The sequence below is a fragment of the Hypanus sabinus genome, chromosome 23 (assembly GCF_030144855.1).
Source record: "Hypanus sabinus isolate sHypSab1 chromosome 23, sHypSab1.hap1, whole genome shotgun sequence".
In the NCBI taxonomy this organism is placed as follows: Eukaryota; Metazoa; Chordata; class Chondrichthyes; order Myliobatiformes; family Dasyatidae; genus Hypanus; species Hypanus sabinus.
In genome coordinates, this window is record NC_082728.1 from 6,951,523 (window position 1) to 6,974,505 (window position 22,983).

The window sequence follows — 22,983 nt, forward strand, 5'->3', positions numbered from 1 at the left end:
AATGACCAAAACATTCAACTGGCTATTTACCTTATTGCTTTTGGCACCATGTGTACAGGTTGGGTGCAGTGATTCCTTAATAATATTAATAATAATAATAATAATGAAAATGAAAATGTTGGAAATGCTCAGCAGGTCAAGCAGCATCCATGGAAAGAGACAGAATTCATGTTTCAGACCTTAAATCTTCTGGGACAGGTGTGACCTGTAGAAAAAGGACAGGTTGCACTTAAATCTGAGGGGGACCAATATGCTGGCGGGAAGGTTTTCTGATACTATTGGGGAGGATTTAAATTAGATTTGCAGAGGAATGGAAACCAAACTGAAGAGGCAGAGGATGGGGCACTTGGCGCACAAGTATCGACAGCTTGTAGGGAGTTTGTGAGGAAGGACAGGCAGATGATAGAGCAAAGATGTACTCAGCCTGATGGTTTGAGATGCGTCTAATTTAATGCAAGGAGTATCATAAACAAGGCAGATGAATTTAGAGCATGGATCAATACATGGAACTATCACATTGTGGCCATTACAGAGACTTGGATATCTCAAGGGCAGGAATGGTTGCTGAGTGTACCAGGCTTTAGATGTTTCAAAAAGGACAGGGAGGGAGGCAAAAGAGGTGGAGGCATGGCATTGCTGATCAGGGATAGTGCTCAGGCTGCAGAAAAGGAGGAAGTCATGGAGGGAAAATCTACTGAGTCAGAAACAGGAAGGGGGCAATATCTCTACTGGGTGTTTTTTATAGACCCCCCTAATAGTAACAGGGACATTGCGGAGGGAGGCAGATTCTGGAACGGTGCAACAATAACAGGGTTGCTGTGATGGGAGATTTTAACTTTCCTAATATTGACTGGCAAGTCCTGAGCACAAGGGGTTTAGCTGGGGTGGAGTTTGTTAGGCGTGTTCAGGAAGGTTTCCTGATGCAATATGTAGATAAGCCAACTAGAGGAGAGGCTGTACTCTATCCGGTACTGGGAAATGAACCTAGTCAGGTGTCAGATTTCTCAGTGGGAGAGTATTTTGAAGGTAGTGATGCAACTCTATCTCCTTTACCATAGTGTTGGAGAAGGATAGGAGCAGACAATTTGCGAAAACATTTAATTAGGGTAGGCGGAAATATGATGCTATTAGACTGGAACTTGGGAGCAGATGTTCTCAGGGAAAAGCACGGCGGAAATGTAACAAATGTTCAGATATGTTCAATTGAGGCAGGGAAAGGATGGTAGGATAAAAGAACCATGGTGTACAAAGGAAGTAGAAAATCTAGCTCAGAAGAAAAGCTTGAAAAAGGTTCAAGAAAATAGGTACTGATAGAGTTCTAGAAAATTACAAGGTTGCTAGGAAGGAAATTAAAAATGAAATTAGGAGAACTAGAGGGGCCATGAGAAGGCCTTGGTGAGCAGAATTAAGGAAACCCCAAGACTTTCTACAGGTATGTGAAGAGCAAGAGAATGAGCCGTGTTCGTATAGGACCAATCAGCTGCAATAGTGGAAACCTGTGCATGGAGTTGGAGGAGGAGGCGGAGGTACTTATTGAATACTTTGCTTCAGAATTCATCAGGGCAAAGGATCTTGGCAATTATGGGGATGACTTACAATGGACTGAAACGCTTGAGCATATAGACATTGAGAAAGAGATTGTGCTGGAGCTTTTGAAAAGTTAGATGAGTCGCCGGGTTCGGATGAGATATACCTCAGGCTGCTGTGGGAAGGGAGGAAGAAGATTGCTGAGCCTCTGGCAATGATCTTTGCATCATCAATAGGGATGGGAGAAGTACTGGAGAATTGCAGGGTTGCAAATGATGCTCCCTTGTTCAAGAAAGGGAGTAGAGATAACCCAGGAAATATAGACCAGTGAGTCTTATTTCAGTGGTGGGCAAGTTGTTGGAGAAGGTCCTGAGAGGCAGGACTTATGAGCATTTGGAGAGACATAATCTGATTAGGGATAGTCAGCATGGCTTTCTCAAAGGCAGGTCTTGTCTTATGAGCCTGATTGAATTCTTTAAGTATGTAACAAAACACATTGATGAAGGTAGAGCAGAGGATGTAATGTATTTGGATTTTAGTAAAGTATTTGATCAGGTTCCCCATGCAAGGCTCATTCAGAAAGTAAGGAGGCATGGGATCCAAGGAAACCTTGCTTTGTGGATCATGAATTGACTTGCCAACAGAAGGCAAAGGGTGGTTGTAAATGGTTTGTATACTGCATGGAGGTCAGTGACTACTAGTGTTCTGCACTGATCTGTTCTGGAACCCCTCCGCTTTGAGATTTTTATAAATGACCTGGATGAAGAAGTAGAAGGGTGGGTTAGTAAGTTTGCTGATGACACAAAAGTTGGGGGTGTTGTGGATAGTCTGGAGGCTATGGCGGGACATGGATAGAATGCAGAACCAGGCTGAGAAGTGGCAGATGGAGTCCAACCCAGATAAGTGTGAAGTGGTTCATTTTGGTAGGTCAAATTTGAAGACAGAATATAGTATTAATGGTAAGACTCTTGGCAGCATGGAGGATCACAGAGACCTTGGGATCTGTGTCTTTAGGACACTCAATGACTGCTGCACAGGTGGACAGTGTTGCTAAGAAAGCGTATGGTGTGTAGGCAGTCATCAACTGTGGAACTGAGTGGCAGAGGTGGATACAGTAGGGTCTTTTAAGAGACTCTCAGACAGGCACATGGAACTTAGAAAAATAGAGGGCTACGTGATAGGGTAACTCCAACCAACTACAAGATTCTTTGGTGGGCATTAAAACAGTTGTAAAGCTAAACTGGGTGCACAGATGCACTTACTACAGTTAGAAGAATGGTGGGTGGGGGGAATCTCTTTGATACCTATTGAATATTGAAAGGCCCAGACAGAGTGGATGTTGAGAAGATGAGCGGGATGTTGAGTGGGAGAGTCTGTGATACTAAAATTGAAGGGCGTGTTCCCAGGTTTGCAGCGTGTGGCTTTTCAGGGCCAGTCATTTGCGAATCTGGTTGGTGCATTAAGCTGACAGCACAGTAGTGTAGTGGTTAGTGCGGGGGTCGGCAACCTGCGGCTCCCGAGCCATTTGTGGCTCTTTTACCTCTGTGCTGCGGCTCCCTGTGGCTTTGGGAAATAATTGGTCAGTATTTAATTAAAATGTATTTTATGTTAGTTTGTTAGCTTTTGAAATGTAATTCTAAATTTGAAGATTATGGTGATCTTGTACAATCTAAGTGTGGCGACACATTTCCTGGCACATCCGGAACGGCTCACAATTAGCCAGCATTCCGGCTAAGGGAGATAGCCTACGGGGGTTTGTGAGTACGCGTCTTTTGCAGCATCTGCGTCCATGGGGGCTGGGTTGAGGGAGGCTTAAAAGCAAGGCTGTTTAGTTCGAATAAAGTTATTCGACTGCAGTTTACTGACTGCGTGAGCACACCGCTACAACGTGTTTTTATCGCTGGCTGTCCAGAGGGGAGGTGCTGAAATGCTTTGTCGCGTGTCTGGAAGCAGTGAAAACTTTCCTGGGCAGCAAAGGGCTCACCTTTCCTGAGCTGGAACAGCCAGAGTGGCTGGAAAAGCTACACTTCATGGTAGACATGACAGCGCACCTGAACACACTGAAAACAGCTCTTCAGGGGTAAGGACTTACAGCCCTACACATGTTGGAGGATGTTTTGGCATTCGAGCGCAAGTTGACAGTGCTTGCCAGAGATTTACAGAAAGGCACATTGTCTCACTTCCCCAATTTGAGAGAGTTCAAACAAGGTCACGACATGATAAATTCGGAGTATTTACATTCTGCAATCATCGCAATGCAAACATCGTTTGGGAAACGCTTCTGTGAGTTCAGAGAGGAAAAAAACACATTATCCTTCCCGGTCACTCCCCTAAGCATCGATCCATCCCTACCGAATACGACTGCATTGTCAGGTGTGAGTCAACCTGACCAAGTATGATAAATATTTTAATTGCCTATTATTTTACGTATATTCATATGTTTTCATTGTTCAGTGAAATAGTCCTTTTATTTTTCAGGTTGACAGCTGGCTGACGTTATTTTTGGTTTGCTGCTGGCGGCAAATTTAAGTTTAGCGTTTTTCATAAACACAAGAAGGACTCAAATAGACGTTGAGTATTTTACTTAAAAGTAACCTTCAACCCAACATCTTATTTTCGGAGTTCAAAATGTTTTTGTTGCATGCAGAAATGTAATTTCGTTTTCTCTGCAGGAGCTCATCAATTTCATAAATGCAACACATTATAGTTTGTTTATACATAGCATAAAGGCAAAACAAAACGTTGTATGCAGTGTTATTTCATTTTAAATGTCAAACGGGTTTTGCGGCTCCCAGTGTTTTCTTTTCTGTGGGAAACGGGTCCAAGTGGCTCTTTCAGTGGTAAAGGTTGCTGACCCCTGGGTTAGTGCGACGCTTTACAGTGCCAGTGATCATTGATCAGGGTTGAATTCCCGCTCCTGTCTGCAAAGAGTTTATATGTTCTTCCTGTGACCACATGGGTTTCCTTTGTACACTATGGTTTCCTTCAACATTCCAAAGGCGTACAGGTTAAGGTAGTGAGTTGTGGCTTGCTATGTTGCCGTTGGAAACATGGTAACACTGTGGGTTGCCCCCAGCACATCCTCGGACTGTGTCGGTCATTGACACAAATGACACATTTTCAATGTATGTTTTGATGTACCTGTGATAAGTAAGTAAAGCTAATCTTTAAATGATGATGCCAAGGTCAAGGACAAGGAGTCCAATCTTGCAATCCTGTCTTTGGCAGCTCCTGGTAGTAATGGAGGCTGATAATTATTGTTTCTTAGCATAGTAAATTTACGAAGAACTGAGTTTCAGTCAGTCCAGATCTCAGCCTGCTTAATGAAAGGACAGTTCAATCAATATCAATATCAAAAACACTGCAATCCCATCGCCCCACTTTACATATTCCCCGGAACTGAGGATGAGTCAGGACCTTCACGAGATGTAATGGGTTGAATGATAATTTTCCCCCAAATGTTATCAAGCAAGAGATCTAGCGGTTCTTTTTGGTCAGCAGCTACCCCTATTTTTCATAAACTGAATAGTCCCCGTGGTGACATCATGCACATGTGGGAGGCATCGCCCATTGTCACTTACCCCCCCCCCCCCATTAAGAGCAATCAGCTTAATAGTAGGTCAAAATGTCATCCAAGTTCAGTTGAAGCTAGAATGGCCTTGCTGTAATAATGCCTAATATGAAGAGCAATTCATAGATGATGAAAAGCAAAGTGTAAACATCGAAATGGGACTCTTCATTCATGACAGCATCTTTGAAGTTGGTTCTTGCTGTCCTTAATAAGAAATTAATCTGCACACTTCCACTTCTCCAGATTCCTTCCTTGCCTGCTGTCTGATTTCCTTTTGAAATGTCTTTTCTGCAGGGAAAGGCAATGCTGCTTTGATCCATTTTAAATGCAAGTGCTGCTGGCTCTTAGAATTCTACTACTGATGTGCCGTGTATTCAAATTCAAATAGTGAGATCAAATACTCAGCAGATCAGTCCTGAAGAGTGCATTGCAACTACTTGGGATGGACCAGAGGGTCTCCCCTTGTCCATACATTCTTGATGATCTTGGGTGTAATCAAGACTGTGCCACTGACCTGTTTTCCTCCACCTGCAAGGTTTTTCTTAGCTTGTACAATTTATATCTTCCAGCATCCAGCACCTGCATCAAATGGCATTTTATTCAAGTCCTGCTGCCGGAACTCCAGGACATGCAACGTTTGGCTCCTGAATATTTGTGACACAACACAACTTTTGCACTGGCTATCATTTTGTTAAGAACACAACTAATGCTGGAATGCACTGAAGCCCAGACTGACAGTCTTGGGCTAAGCAGTACACTGCACTCTTTCAATGGTAGAAGTTTGCTCATCTAGATTTCTGCTGCACAGTACAATGTGTGACAAATTTAGCTCCAATTGTGCACTTGCATTGTGAGAAAGCGGGGATAACTCTCTAACAATTGCCCATCTGACCTTGCCAAATTTTTCTGAAGAGCAAGATGGAACAATACAACTGAGTCAATATCTCATACCCTGAAATAATGGCTAGAGACAAAGGGTGAGCCTAGTGTGTCAAGGACTGCAGGTGAATTGTCATCTAGTCCCAGCTAAAGATGCAAATATCCCTTCAGTAAACATAACTCATCCTTAAGCATTATCAAATAACATGGAATAATGGTACAAATAAAGGTCAGAGTCAAAGTAAATTTATTATAAGTATATACATTGCCATATTCTAGCCTGAGATTCATTTTCTTGCAGGCATTTACCGGAAAATTAAGAAATGCAATAGAATTTATGAAAAGTTATACATTCTAAATTTGCTAAATTGATTTTTAATTGGACAGTATTAGAAAGGACCTTGCAAGTGTGAATTAGGACAGGCTGTTTTCTGGCAAAGGTGTACTTGGTAAGTGGGAGGCTCTTAAAAGTGAAATTTTGAGAGTACAAAGCTTATAATGTGCCTATGAGAATAAAAGGTAAAGATAACAGGTTTAAGGAACCTTGGTTTTCAAGAATATCGATATTATGGTTAAGAAAAAATGGTGCTTCATAACAGGTATAGGCAGATAGGTTCAAACAAGGTGCTTATGAATATAAGAAATGCAAGAGGGCACTGAAGAAGGAAATCAGGAGGGCTAAGAGAAGGCATGAGTTTGCCCTAGTAGACAAGACGATGGAGAATTCTAAGGGATTCTACAGATATATTTTAAGCAAAGAGATAGCAAGGAACAAAGTTGATCCCCTGGAAGACCAGGATGGTAATCCATGTGTGGGGCCAAAAAACATGGGGCAGATCTTAGGTGAATTCTTTGCATCTACATTTACTCTGGAAACAAACATCGAGTCTATAGAAGTGATGGAAAGAAGCAACAGCTTCATGGACTCTGTACAGATTACAAGAAATAGCATTGCTGTCTTGAGGCAAATTAGGAAGGATAAATCCCCAGGCCCTGATAAGGTGTTCCCTTGGACTCTGCAGGATGCACGGGCCCTAGCAGAGATACTTAAATCAGGCTTTGTGACTGGGGAGGTACCAGAGGATTAGAGAGTACCAGCGTAGATCTTACAAAATGGTAGAGCATTGAGGAGTGCTGTAGAACAAAGGGATCTGGGAATACAGGTCCATAATTCATTGAAAATGGTGTCACAGTTAGATAGGGTCATAAAGAAAGCTTTTGCCACATTAGCCTTCATAAATCAAAGTACTGAGATGGAATATTATGCTGAGGTTGTATAAGACATTGGTGGGGCCTGATTTGGAGTATTTGTGTCACCTATCACCTACAGATGATATGAAGATAGATGGCGTTGTGGATAATGAAGTAGGTTTTCAAAGCTTGCAGAGAGATTTAGGCCAGTTAGAAGAGTGGGCTGAAAGATGGCAGATGGAGTTTAATGCTGATAAGTGTGAGGTGCTACATTTTGGTAGGAATAATCAAAATAGGACATACATGGTAAATGGTAGGGCATTGAAGAATGCAGTAGAACAGAGTGATCTAGGAATAATGGTGCTTATCTCCCTGAAGGTGGAATCTCATGTGGATAGGGTGGTGAAGAAAGCTTTTGGTATGCTGGCCTTTATAAATCAGAGCATTGAGTATAGGAGTATGTAATGTTAAAATTGTACAAGGCATTGCTAAGGCTAAATTTGGAGTATAGTGTATAGTTCTGGTCAACAATGTCAACAAGATAGAGAGGGTACAGAGGAGATTTACCAGAATGTTACCTGGGTTTCAGCACCTAAATTACAGAGAAAGGCTGAACAGGTTAGGCCTTTATTCTTTGGAGCATAGAAGATTGAGGGGGGACTTGATTGAGGTATTTAAAATTTTGAGGGGGATAGAGTTGACATTGATAGGATTTTTCCAATGAGAGTAGGGGAGATTCAAACAAGAGGACATGAGTTGAGAGTTAGGCGGCAAAAGTTTAGGGGTAACACGAGGGGGAATTTCTTTACTCAGAGAGTGGTAGCTGTGTGGAACGAGCTTCCAGTAGAAGTGGTAGAGGCAGGTTCGATATTGTCATTTAAAGTAAAATTGGATAGGTACATGAACAGGAAAGGAATGGAGGGTTATGGGCTGAATGCAGGTCAGTGGGACTAGGTGAGAGTAAGCGTTCAGCACGGACTAGAAGGGCCAAGATGGCCTGTTTTGGTGCTGTAATAGTTATATGGTTATACAGTTATACCTACAGGAAAGAAGTAAATAAGGTTAAAAGAGTGCAGAGAATATTTACAAGGATGTTGCTAGGACTGGAAGAGACCTGACTTATAGAATTGAGTGAGTTGAGACTTTATTCCTTGGAACATAGAAGACTGAGGGGAGATTTGATAGAGATATACAAAATTATGAGGGGTATAGATAGGGTAAATGCAAGCAGGCTTTCTCCACTGAGGCTGTATGGGAGTACAACTAGTGTTCATGGGTTAAGGGTTAAAGGTGAAAAGTTTAAGGGGAACATGGGAGGAAACTTCCTGCTCAGAGAGTCATGGGACTGTGGAATGAGCTGCCAGTGCAAGAGGTGCATGCCACCTCAATTTCAACATTTAAGAAAAGCTTGGATAGGTACCTGTATGGTAGGGGTATGAAGGGCTATGGTCCAGGTACACGTCAATGGGAGTAGGCAGTTTAAATGGTTCAGCATAGCCCAGATGGGCTCAAGGGCCTGTTTCTGTGCTGTACTTTTCTACGACTCTATAAACAAAGACTAACAAACCAATGAATGAAGAAAAGACAAACTGCACAAACAAAGTAAATAAATACATATCACCACAGGTTACTGGAAGTATGTGATAGTATGATGTCACTGAGAAAATACGTTAAAAATCCAGCATTGCTACTTATGAAGTAAATAATGATTCATGATCAAAAGTCAGACAGCCAGTAGCATTTATGCATGACTTTTATGTTATTGAGCGATCATGTTCAAAGTTCAAAGTACATTTATTATCAAAGTATATATACTATATATAAGCTTGAGATTTGTCTTCTTGCAGGCAGCCACAAAACAAAGAAACACAATAGAATCCATATAAAAAACTCCATAAAAGGACCATCAAAACACCTAATGTGTGAAAAAAAGAACAAATTGCAGAGACAATAAAAAAGTACACAAATGACATACAGTACCTAAACCACTGAGTCTCCGAAACTGAGTCCTCAGTCGTGGAGCCAGTCCAGCATTGAGGTAAGTGACACCAGCCCAGGAACTAGATGGTTGCAGGACACAGCCACAGAGCCAATCAAGAGCTGAAGCGAGTCCTAACGGGTGCAGGCCACAGCTGCAGAGTCAGTTCAGTGCTGATGTTAGTAAACCTCACAGAGTAGTGACCTGAACACTGGTTTGTCCTTTGCTCTTAGCCATGATAGCCCAAACCTTTCAATCTGGCTCAGCACTTAAACTGATCAAACATTGGTTCATTTTTCGCTGTCAGGCCCAGGACCCACCACTTTGATCCAGTTCCAAGACCACTTCAGCAACAGCCATCACAACTGGACTCACACCCTTGAGAGTCCAGTTCAACAAATCCCCCAGGACACTGCAAAACTGCCAGGTTATACAGACAGCTCAAAAGCACAATTCCCAAAGGTAAACCATAGACTGTGGATTGCAGTGACCATAGTCCAGGAAAGGAGTAACTATTAGAATAGCTAGTAGCTTTGTTTGCTGCCTTCAAAACATTAACATGTTTAGCCAGCGCCATTTTTAATAGATACTATATTGTAGACATTTTTGTTAAGTTATAAAGTATCAAAAGAAAGCATTTTTGACATTTATACTGAAAGGAAAAGTCAATCACTACTGACCCATTTACAAAGTTTCAGCCAATTCCATAAGCAGTGATAGCATTTGTGTAGTCAAATAAACAGCATCAACTGTGCATTACAAATATGAAGTCCTTGATAGCCCCAACTTTTGTCCCTTCTGTACTGAACTTATCAGTTATGGCTATCTTTATAAGGGTAAAAACACTAAGTCCCTTCACTCTTTTCTGTCATTCAGTAAAATCTTCATAAAACCAACATTGATCTGAAACATCAACTTTGTTTTTTCCTCCAAAGTTGCTTCTTGACCTACTGGATATTTTCAATATTTTAATTGGTTTTAATTGTGCTTCCCAGAATCATCAGGTGTTTTCATTTCTCATTTCTTTTTTTTTGTTAAATATATCCTTTCATCACTTTGGTTAACAAAAATGTATGAATCAAATTAACAATACACCTACCAACGAGTACCCTTTGCAAAGACAGTTCCGAGTATCCGGAAAATGTGTGTTGAATGTTTCTGAAGATCACTAATAGAGTGCATTCCAACGTCATCAATTTCAGATTGAACGAGAAAGATGAGGAGTTCAACAGAGAAACTGATCCTGTCATCCCTTTACTCATTGATCCATACATCATTTACAACAAATTGGTCATATATAGCTCAGTTGGTGGCAATTCTCTCAAAATAGAAAGCTGTGGGTTTGTATCTCATCTCATAATTTTTCATATTTATATATTTTTATTTGTGTGCCTGTACTTTACTGCCATCTCATGTGTTATGTGTGCCTTGTGCTGGGTATGGCTGCTGGCACTGTGTTTTACACGAGGAAATCTGCAGATGCTGGAAATTCAAACAACACACACAAAATGCTGGTGGAACGCAGCAGGCCAGGCAGCACCTATAAGGAGAAGCACTGTCCTGACAAAGGGTCTCGGCCCGAAACGTCGACAGTGCTTCTCCTTACAGATGCTGCCTGGCCTGCTGCATTCAACCAGCATTTTGTGTGTGTTGACTGTGTTTTACACCTTGGCCCCAGAGAAACGCTGTTTTGTTTGGTTGTATTCATGGGTATTCATGTATGGTAGAATGATAATTAAACTTAAACTTTACCTATTTATTTGGAGATACAGCTTGGAACAGGCTCTTCGAGCCCAATGAGCTGCACCACCCAGCATCCCACCCATTTAACCCTAGCCTAATCACAGGACAATTTACAATGACTAATTAGCCTATTAAACGTTGGGTCTTTAGACCATGTAAGGAAACCGGAGCACCTTAGGAAATCCATGCGCTCATGTAAAGAACATACAAGCCTTCTTAGAGGATGCCTGAACTGAACTTCAATGTCCCAACTGTAATAGTGTCGCGATGACCACTATGCTGCCATTGTGCCCATATTGTTATAGGTCACAAACCACAGAGACTAAGCAAAGGACAGGGTCTAAATCTGAGAGTAAATAAAGGAAAAAATAATTCTCTCATACACAACTTACTAAACTGTTAGGATTTTACTGCTCAGTGGAGCTTAGACTGCCAATCCTCAACTGTTTTTCTCTTTCAGATGCTGTTTGAGGGGCTGTACACCGAGTTCAATTTTACATTATTTTGGATGTTCATAGCAGTATGCTTCAAAATGGCTTCAGAACTACTTGACTGAATTAAGCTTCCAATTAACCATTCACTGCTTATTATTCTACTTAGCTCTCATACCCTCCGAGCAATGATACAAATGGCCTCAATCAAACCAATTATAAAAGACCTAAAAGAGCTTGTTATAAAACATTCATGATGTTTTATGATTTTTTAATCAAAGCTGCTGAATATATTACAACAACAAACATTAAATTCTCTTCTTTCAGTGCTAACTCTTATCTGACTGGGTTTTGTCATTCTCTATCTGAATATTTTAGGCTTTTCCAGTATGGAGTGTTGAAGTGGTTCACGCACTGTCAGAAATGGAACACTGTCTTTGCTAAGCCCTCCTAGGTCATGCAGAACATTGACTACTCAGCTTTAAACTTCCATGATGTTCCTCATCTCCAATATCAGAACAGAAATTGCTCAGCACTAGAACTGATGCCTCTTCATTTTCTGCATTGCTCCCCACTTACTGTCAACTTAGGCCAAAACAAGTTTGAGTTGTCATGCCAAGTAGCAAATGAGCTCAGACTGCCCAAATTAATTTCACACATTGAAATTCTCTGCCACAGGCAGACTGAGTGAATTTTCAACTCATTTTCAAGGCTGGATTTGAATCTGGATCATTGAATGGAAAGGCCAGTGTTCAAACGTCACCACCTCACCTCACCTAGAAGGGTGTTAATGTGAAATGTATGGCGGGTGTGTTGAATTTCATAAATAATAAACAGCAACATACCTGTCCTTACATTGACTAGACAAGAAGTCATTGATAAACCTGCAGAATGAGCTTATAGCAGGCAAAAATAAATCTCAATGCATGAGTGCAAGGTTTCACATTTCAGGGAAAAATAAAGAGATCACATATTGCTCAAAATGTAAATGGGACAATGGAGTGAAGCAATTTGACAATACGAGTTACTAAAGTTAGTGCAGAAGATCAGTAAAGCCAGAATGAATCTCAAACTAATAGTTATTTCCAAAGGGATAACACTGAAGGAAAGAGGCTATGCTAAATTTGTTAACAAACTTTGGTTTAGAATGCTTGGGAGTACTACATCAGCTTCCCGTAACACTTGTCACACAGTCAGAGTGAGATAGGACTCTTGGTTGAGTGGTGCCACACCGACAACATCTCACACAACATCAGCAAAACTGAAGAACTGATTGTTGATTTGAGGATGGGGAAGGAAGGCAAACATGCATCAGTCCACACTGGGGATTACTCATGCAGAGAGTCAGCAGCTTTAAATTCCCGAGTATTACCATATCGACTGACCTCTTCTGGACCCTGCACATAGAGGCAGTCTTAAGGAAAGTGTGTCAGTATGTTAATATTTTGGGAGGTTAAGGAATTGGGCTGCACCCAATCAGTGAACAGGACTTCCTAGAAAGGGTGAATAAAAATAAGGCAGAGACAAGCGGAGCGGCCATTGTATGAGTGGGCCAGTGTTGGAATGGCTTTGGCTCATCAGGCTTGAACGAGGTAAGTATATGTTAAGGTTATTTTTCTTCTTCTTTATTCTTTATTTGTTAGGGCACAGTTAGTGCAGTGAGAATGACTCCAAGAGCTGTTTTGTTCTGTGTGCGAGATGTGGGAATTCTGGGAGACCTCCAGCCTCCCATATAATCATACTTGCACTAAGTGCACCAAGCTGCAGCTCCTCAGAGAACGCTTTATGGAAATGGAGCTGCAGCACGATGACCTTTGTCTCATACGGGAGACTAAGGAAGTAATAGATAGGGGTTAAAGGGAGGTGGTGATCCCTAGGTTGAAAGAGGCATGCAACTGGGTGACTGTCAGGAGAAGAAAGGGAAATGGGCAGCCAGTGCAGAGTACCCTGTGGCCATTTCTTTCAATAATAAGTCTACCACTTTGAATATTGTTAAGGTGGATGACCTACCAGGGAGAGCCGTAGTGCCTGGGTCTCTAGCACTGAGTCTGGTGCTGTGGCTCAGAAGAGAAGAGAGGTGAAGAGGACTGCAGTAGTAATAGGAGATTCCATAGTTGGGGGAATAGAGACGTGATTCTGTGGACACAATGGACAGCGTCAGATGATATGTTGCCTCCTAGGTAGGGTCAAGGATGTCTCAAATCAGGTCCATGACATTCTAAAGGGGGAGGGTGAGCAGCCATAAGTCTTGTTACATATTGGTGTCAATGATAATAGGTAGGAAAGGTGCCACACAAGAGGCTTTTTCACAAGTTAAGAGCCCATGGTATTACAGGTAAGATACTAGCATGTATAGAGCATTGGCTAACTGGCAGGAGGCAAAGAGTGAGAATAAATAGAGCCTTTTCTGGTTGGCTGCCAATGACTAGTGGTGTTCTATAGGCGCCAGTGTTGGGACCGCTTTTTACTTCATACGTCAATGATTTAAATGTTGGAATTGATGGCTTTGTGGCCAAGTTTGCAGATGATACAAAATTAGGTAGAGGGGTAGGAAATGTTGAAGAAGCAGAGAGGCTACAGAAGGACTTGGACTGACTAGGAGAACAGGCAAAGAAGTGGCAGATGGAATATAGTGTTGGGAAGTGTTTGAACGTTGGCAGAAGCAATAAAAGCATAGATTATTTTCTAGATGGTGAGAAAATTCAAAAATCTGGGATGCAAAGAGACTTGGGAATTCTCATGCAAGATTACCTAAAGGTTAACTTTAAGGTTAAAGTTGAGTCATAGGTGAGGAAACAAAAAGAATGTTAGCATTCATTTCAAGCGAACTAGAATGTGAAATCAAGTCTGTAATGTTGAGGCTTTATAAGGCATTGGCGAGGCCTCACTTGGAGTATTGTGAACAGTTTTGGACCCCTTGTCTAAGAAAGGATGTGCTGACATTGGAAAGGATTCAAAGGAGGTTCATGAAATGATTTTGGGATTGAAAGAGTTATCATAGGAGGAACATTTTATGGCTCTGGGCCTCTATTCACTGGAATTCGGAAGAATGTGAGGTAATCTAATTGAAACGTATTGAACGTTGAAAGGCCTTTAAAGAAAGGATGTGGAGAGTATGTTTACTATGGTGGGGGTCTTCAGAGCAGAGGACACAACCTCAGAAAAGAGGGATATCCATTTAGAACAGAGATAAGGAACAATTTCTTTTGCCAGAGAGTGGTGAATCTGTGGAATGCATTGCCACTGGCAGCTGTGGAGGGCAAGTCATTGGGTATTTTTAAGGCAAAGGTTCTTGATTAGTTAGAGCATGAAGAGATATGAGAAGGCAGCAGGAGACTGGGGCTGAGAGGGAAATTGATTCGCCAAGATGAAATGGCAGAGCAGAATTGATGGGCCAGTTGACATAATTCTGCTCCTATATCTTATGGTCTTTAGCTTGTACCGAACCCAAACACTCAAACAATCTTCAAAAGATGTACTGTTGAAAGCTTCCAAATTGGTTACACCATGGTCTGGTATAGCAATTCAAATGCACAGGAACAGAATAAGCTGCAGAGAGGAATGAAATCTGCCAGTACATCACAGGCACATCCCTCCTCACCAACTGCCAATCACTACAGCTCAAAAACACTATGACCACTTTGCACTGAAATGGACTTACTTTATTTTTCTTTTTCTAATTGTGTATAATTTATGGTTACTTTATGTTGTCTTGTGAATGCTGTTTACATGATACCATGTTTATATGTTTATATGATGCTGCTGCAAGTAAGTTTTTCATTACACCTGTGCATACACATTTTTGTGTATATAACAATAAACATGATGTGATATTTTGCAGCATTTGGCCCATATCCCTATAAACACCTGTCATCCATACACCTGTTCACATATGTGCTTTTTAAATGTATCTAATGTATTTACTTCAACCACTTCTTCCAGCACCTGGGTCCATATATCTACTATCTCAGGCCCATAATTAAATCTTTCACCTCTAATCTTAAAATTATGTCCTCTAGGTATTGATTTCTTAACCGTAGAAAAAAGACTGCTCCTTCCATCTATGCTCTTCATGCTTCATATACCTCTATGTGCTCATCCATCTGTCTTCTACACTACAAGAAGTGAAGGCCCAAACGCCCAGCCTGTCTAACCTCAGCCTATGCTCAGTCTCTCAAGTCTTGGCAACATGTTGTAATTTGGTTTTGCACTCTGCAATTTAATCACATCCTTCCTATAATGGGGAACCAAAATTGAATGCTAAAGTGTTGCCTCACCAAGATCTTGTACAATTGCAACATAACCTCCCATCTTTTATGTTCAATGCCTTAATTGATGAAGGTCAGCATGCCAAAAGATGCCTGCTCCTTCGAAAATGTAACACTTCACACTCTGAATTAAATTCCATTTGCCATTTTTCAGCTCACCAACCTAGCCAATCAAAATGTCACTGCAATTCTTGATGCTCCTCTTCACTGTCTATGATACTACCTATTTTAGTGTCATCTGCAAATTTATATTCATTATTAATACAAATGGATAAATAACAATGAGTCCAGCATTGACCATCCAGTCTGAGAAACATCTTTCCCCCATCACTCTCTGCTCCTACCATTTGGCCAACTTTGAATCCAATTTGCTAGCTCTGCTTGGAAGCTTATCAAATACCTTAATGAAATCTGTATAATGTACCATGTCAGATTGATTGTGAGAATGTGGCATGCGACCATTTCATAGCATGGTGAATAGACTGGGTTTCCTACGTGCACAGGGCTCTTGTTTTTGGCGCAGGCTTTTGAATGCGCATGTTTTCATCTAGGTACATCAGGTTCATTGCTCCCATACTGTAAGTTGCCTAGTGTGTACTGTTACTAAGATGACTCAGTAAAAATGTTTAATTATACAACCGCATTATTGTTTTGGCTCCACGCATATGTAGCAACTATGACTACTGTACTCTCCTCATCAACCTTCCTTGTCTCTTCATCAAAATACTAAATCAAATTCATAACACAATTTCTTCCACACCGGAAGCCATGCTGGCTACCTCTAATTATCTCTTTCCTGTCAGTTGAAATCGCCAAGACAAAATGAAAATACTTTCAATAACAGCAAGGTGATAATCCAAAGGATTCAATGCATGGCAATGCTTGACTAATTTGTAATGAACCATTTGAAGTCTGTAAATAAACACTGATCAAGAATTCTCTTCGTTACTAGATACAGTTTTGATGCTTTGTATAACAGCGGAGAGCAAACAGTAGATTTTGGTGTCCAGTATACTTGTTAGCAGAGGCCAAGTAAAGAAAATATTGTCCTTTTGCTGCATGACATTGATTAATGACAATGAACTCTTCACTGCAGGTTTAAGGGAAAATGATCTGTATCTGGTTGCAAGGGATTTCACTCTATATACTGTAAACCTGGGACTGATTACACAACACTGATCTCTTCAAATTATAATCTGTTTAAGCAAAGTCTGTTGCGGTTTAAATCGTTATCTGATACTACCCACACCCACCCAACCCACCTTACACTTAACCTCAAAATCAAATTACTGCTTTGAAATTGCTGTTTCTTTTCATTTTCAATACTATTGTTCATCGCATCTCCCAAAGCACAGTTCACAGATGGCACTGTAGCCATTATATATACAATACTCAAGTTGATATGGTTTTAGGATTACAGCTCACAATTAAAGTAACTAGATGTATGCAGATCAGTTCAAAAGGCATCCTGCTAATTTTATATAGAGATTTTAGTTGTGTCCTACTTCAATTTTAACTGTTTTTGATGTAGTTGCTGACCTTTTGGAACCCATCATAATTCCATCTTCATGCCAAAAATAATTTCTCCAGGGAGATTACTGATAATTTAATTATGGAAATAAGCATAAATGGTGAACTTCACAATTTTATCAAACCACAGTAAAATAAACAAATCTAAAATAATGATGGGAAAATGTCAATCAGTGCTCAGCTACTGTTGCTGGCAATGGTAATTTAGCAACAATTTATGTCTTTTCAAGTCCATCAAAATATTTATTTTCTTTTCCTACAAATAACCTATCTTTTACACACTGCAGTAATGAGCAAAGGTACAGATTACGAAGATTTTTAGGATAGAGCACAGAGAACTGTGCTCCCGGGATGGTCTGTCTGACCACCTCCACAGCCGCGTCTGCAGTCTGTCAGACACATTGATCTATAATGTTCCTTCCTCTGAGAAGCTCATATATATTGATATTCTACTATCAAAGTACAGATTTTATTCACAGTTTCTATGCTGAAACAAATTTGAAACCAGCCTATTAACTCACAAAATAATTAAGGGAAATACTTGTATAAAAACAGATTAAAACATCCTGCATCTCAGCTTCTCATGGCAGTAACAAAGATGGGGTTCTTCCTCATTCTCTAAAAAGTACTAAATTAAAGTCATATTATTTCAACTTGCTTACTTGTGTAGTGACAATGCAATTCAAATAAATCAAGTTCATGCTCTTATACGAGGGAATATCCTCCTTGTTTCAAAAAGTAGCTGCATCTGTTTCAGAGACAAAATAACTTGCACTTAAGAAAACAGTAGACAACTGAAAATTGCTAAATACTGCACATTAGTAACTTGCTAAATGTAAATTATTGAAGATTGTGCTAAACAAATATGCACCTCCATCTACAACTGTCACTGCTGTTAGGTTTGTATAGAACACAGAGTAATAGAAATAGAAACCTTTGCTCAGGTTTCTAAGATTCAACTTTTGTCACACAGTCTCTCCAAATGCCAATGCAGACTCTTCTTCAAATTCAGGTAAAATTCAGGAAATACTCAGCGGATCATGCAGCATATGTGAAAGAGAAATGTTTAATGCTTCAAGTCAAAAGCCTTTTGTTAGAACAGTTTTGACAGGGGGTCTCTGGGCTTGAAAAGTTAACTGTTTCCCCTTCTGCAGAAATTTCTTGCTCTGCTGAGAGTTCCAGCATTTTCTGATTTGATTTTATTTGCAGCTCTTTCCATTTTTGCACACTCTCCCTCCACGGCTTTACTGGAGGGGGCAACAGCAATGGAAGCAGGGACCTGGAGGAGGCAGCAATGGGAGCAGGGCCCTGGGGTGGGGGGTAGGAGTAGAGAAGTTGGTGAATCCCAAAGGATTCAGCAGTGTCTTGGGAAGGAGTGAGGGGAGCAGTGTCCATTAGAAGGTGCAATGAAGGGTCCCAGGCGGGAGAGAAGCAGCAGAAGCAATGGGTTGGGGAGAGATAAGTGAAGAGATAATGGAAACAGCAAAGGAATGGGGAGAAACTTCGGTGAAAGGGCAGCTGAGGACATGGAATCTCTAATGAAAGTAGTGAGCTCTGAGACACTGACAGCAGAGTGACAAGCATCCCCAAACAAGTGGGATCCCTAGCAGAAGTGATGGGTAAAGCCAGGCCCCTGACATTGACAGTGGAATAAATGAAGAAGCTGGGTCTGCAAGGCTCTTGGGGAATCGCAGCATCTGAGATGGAGAAGCGGGGGTTAAAGTAAGGACAGCAGGAGAGGAGGAAGGAAGTAGGGAAGTAAGAGGAATGGAGGAAGCCAAGCCTCAAATGGAGGCACTCGTGGTTGGGCAGAACAGGTAAGGTGAAGCTCCCAGTAGAAGTTGTGTACCTCCTGGAGGGTGAACGCTCCGATGAAGTTGGTGGGAGAAGCACCAAGTCTGGGGAAAGCAGTGGGTGAGGTGGTGCTGAAGTTTTACAGGGTTCAGGGACAGTGGGGGTCATGGGAGAAAAGCATTGAGGTCTCAGTAAGGGCAGCAGTGTGAGTAAGTGGGTACTGTCACTGTCAATGGGGGAAGGGCAAGTGGGGTCCTACCAGACAGAAAAGGTGAGTGGCAATAGATGAAGGGTAACTAGGATCTCAATGTAAATAGCAGAGTACTGTAAAGGGGGTGGGCTGTACAATGAGTGGGGTCAAACATTGACATGGTGGGAGAGTGAAGGGAATTAGTATTCATGAGGAACTCTCTGGCTGAGAGACTGGAATTAAATTGGGTTGGATAATAAACTTTACTGTCAATAAGGGGAGTGGGGATTAAATGTACATGTTTTTGTTGAAAATACAGATTAGAGATGTGTTTTATGAAAACACACTTTTCAGGTGAATGCAACCTCTGCTCATCAGCTCACAGGAAATCCCTCAGAATCAAATTCCTGGTTGGGAATGTAATATTTGAAGGGACAAAGAACAGCTTACAAGCTGACCCAAATGATGAAGAGCTAATTTTAAATCATATTATATTGGGGGAGACTATTCATCCCATAAATTCTCTGATAGCTCTCATTACCCACTGCACTACTCTCTCTACACCCATTACTGTGCGGCTAGGCACAGCTCAAATGCCATCTATAAATTTGCTGAATGGTGATGAGCGGGTGTACAGGAGTGAAACATATCAGCTAGTTGAGTGGTGACCTAGCAACAGCCATGCTCACAATGTTGGTAAAACCAAAGAATTGACTTTGATCTCAGAAAGGGTAAGACAAGGGAACACACACCAGTCTTCATAGAGGGACAAGAAATGGAGAGAGCGAGAATTACGGATTCTTGGGTGTCAATATCTCTGAGGATCTAACCTGGACCCAACATATCAATGCAGCTACAAAGAATGCATTGCAGCGGCTATCTTCTGTTAGGATTTTGAGAAGATTTGGTATGCCTCCAAAAACACTCGAAAATTTCTTCAGATGCATCGTGGAGAGTATTCTATCTGGCTGCAGCACCGTCTGGTATGGGGGGGGGGGGGGGGGCGGGTTTGCTACTGCACAGGACTGAAGTAAGGTGTAGAGAACTGCGAACTTATTCAGCTCTTTCATGAGCACTGGCCTTTGTAGTCTCTAGGACATCTTCAAGGAGCGATGCCTCAAAAAGGCAGCATCCATCATTAAGGACCCCCATCACCCAGATCATTGCTATCATCAGGAAGGAGGTACAGAAACGTGAATTGTACACACTCAATGATTCAAGAACAGCTTCTTCCCCTTTGCCATCTGATCTCTAAGTAGATATTGAACCCATAAACACTACCCAACTAATTATTTAAATTTCTATTTTTGCATTTCTTATTTCATTTAACTATTTAATATATTTACTTAATGTAATTCACAGTTCTATTTTCTCTATTATTATGTATTGCATTGTACTGCTGCTGTGAAGTCAACAAATTTCATGATATATGCTGGTGATATTAAACCTGATTCTAATTCCAGTTTCTTCCTGCTTCCTGAGATGTTTGCATTTTCCAAGATTACAACAATGCAGCTGTTTCCATTTTATTTTGATGACAAAAAAGTTGGGGTTTTTTTGGATAGTCTGGAGGGTTGTCAGAGGTTATAGCGCAGCATCGATAGGATGCAGAACTGGGCTGAGAAGTGGCAGTTCAATCCAGATAAGTGTGAAATGGTTCATTTTGGTAGGTCAAATTTGAAGACAGAATGTAATATTAGTGGTAAGACTCTTGGCAGTGTAGAGGATCAGCGAGATCTCGGGGGTCCATGTCCATAGGACACTGAAAACTGCTGTGTAGGTTGACAGTGTTGTTAAGAAAGTGTATTGTCTGTTGGCCTTCATCAACTGTGGGATTGAGTTCAAGAGCCATGAGGTAATGTTACAGTTATAGAAGACCCAAGTTAGACCCCACTTGGAGTGCTGTGTTCAGTTCTAGTTACCTCAGTACAGGAAGGATGTGGATACTATAGAGAGTGCAGTGGAGATTTACAAGGATGTTGCCTGGATTGGGGAACATGCTTTATGAGAATAGGTTGAGTGAACTTGGCGTTTTCTCTTTGGAGCGACGGAGGATGAGAGGTGACCTGATAGAGGTGTATAAGATGATGAGAGGCACTGATCATGTGGATAGCCAGAGATTTTTTCCCAGGGGCTGAAATGGCTAACACGAAGGGGCATTGTTTCAAGGTGCTTGGAAGTAGGTACAAAGGGGTTGTCAGAGGTAAGTTTTTCCATAGAGTTGTGGGTGCGAGGAATGTACTGCCAGCAAGAGTGGTAGAGGTGGATACAATAGGGATTTTGAAGGATAGGTACATGGAGCTTAGAAAAGTACAGGTTTATGCAGTAGGGAAACTCTAGGCAGTTTCTAGAGTAGGTTACATGGTCAGCACAACATCGTGGGCCAAAGGGCCTGTAATGAGCTGTAGATTTCTTTGTTTCTATGCTTCAAGTTCAAGTTTAATTGTAATTCAACCATACACATGTATACAGCTAAACAAAACAGCATTCCTCCAGGGCAAAGGTGCAAAGCATAGTACATACAATCACCAAAAATAACTAGCCCAGGCTCCTGAATGGCATGGCCTGAACACCGATGGTACTTCACTACTTGATGCAGTAGTCTTCATCATGAGTTAGTACAGCAGCGGACAAACGTAATCCAGCTTCTCTTCTACTGAGCAAAAACTACAGAGTAGCACTGACAAGAGGGACTGGCCCCCCAACCCAGCATGGACTCCAGTGCACCTACTCCCTCCCACACCACCTCCGGCGCCTCCTCCCTGGGTTGCAATAGGTGACATTGCCAAGCCCTAATCCCCAAAATACTGAGGCAAAGCAGCTTCCCCGCTGTTGGTCTCATCAATGAGCCAATGAACAGCTCTTGCAGTACCTTATATTACCAATTATTAAGTATTTAATATTTCAAGAGTTTGAGTAATATTGTAAATATATTGTTTGATTAAGCATTCATGCTCCTTTAAATAATTCATTATGGGTTACATGTAAAATTAAACTAATTTCATACTGCACATCATGACACTACCACAGCATACGTGTGTGCTTTGCTTAAAGTAAAACAAATGAAACTAGATACGTTATTCCCAGCTTTGTGTTTTTCTTTTTAATTGGAGTTATGCTTTGGAGTTATGAAACAATAATAACCTGAGATGACTACCTACTTGTTGAAGCACAGCAAGACATTCGAGTAAAAAAAAAAGCACAGTGAGAATTTGAATTTTTAAAAAATGGCAGAAAATGGACAAATTCAAAGGCTCAAAAACAGTGAGCACTGGGTGATAATAATGATAAATAAAAAAGCAGAAATGGCTGGCTCCTTCAGAAAGATTGATTCATTCGATTGCACAATAGATAACTAGATTTTGTATACTGAACAAATTGAGCAGTAGCCTGAAGCAAATGAAATAACCAATGCAAAGTGAGTGCCAATTTTGCTGAGTGCTTTGGATTTAAAGGTATATAGTTTCCTTAGAAGTGTAACTGCTCCAAAAAAACCAGCCAAAATGAGCTTTGCTAATATCATGAAAGTAATGTGGGAGCCATTAAAAGATCATCTACTTATGCTTTATTGACTATGAAAAGGCTTTTGATAAAGTAAGACAAGAGAAAGTAATAGAGGTGCTGAACAAGTACAACCTGGAATAGGAGAATGTGCAGATAATAAGGACTTGTATTGGAATCAGAAAGCAGCAATCAGGGTAGAAAAGTCAGTTTTGGCTATTGTGGACACGTTACGTGGAGAGATAACATCTTGTCGGACTTGTTAGATGGAAAGGTGGAGGGAAAGAAAGGAAGAGGAAGGCAAAGTACACCGTGGCTCGATAACATCAAGGATTGGACCAAGCTGAACAAGACTAGGGATGTTGTGGACAAGTGTCAGG

At 41.1% G+C, this 22,983-nt stretch overlaps 1 protein-coding gene across 4 annotated transcripts in view; it reads right to left on the bottom strand.

Annotated features, from left to right (window-relative positions):
• Positions 1-22,983, bottom strand: part of cep112 (centrosomal protein 112) — a 526,403-nt gene that overhangs the window by 238,071 nt on the left and 265,349 nt on the right. The window lies entirely within an intron of this gene.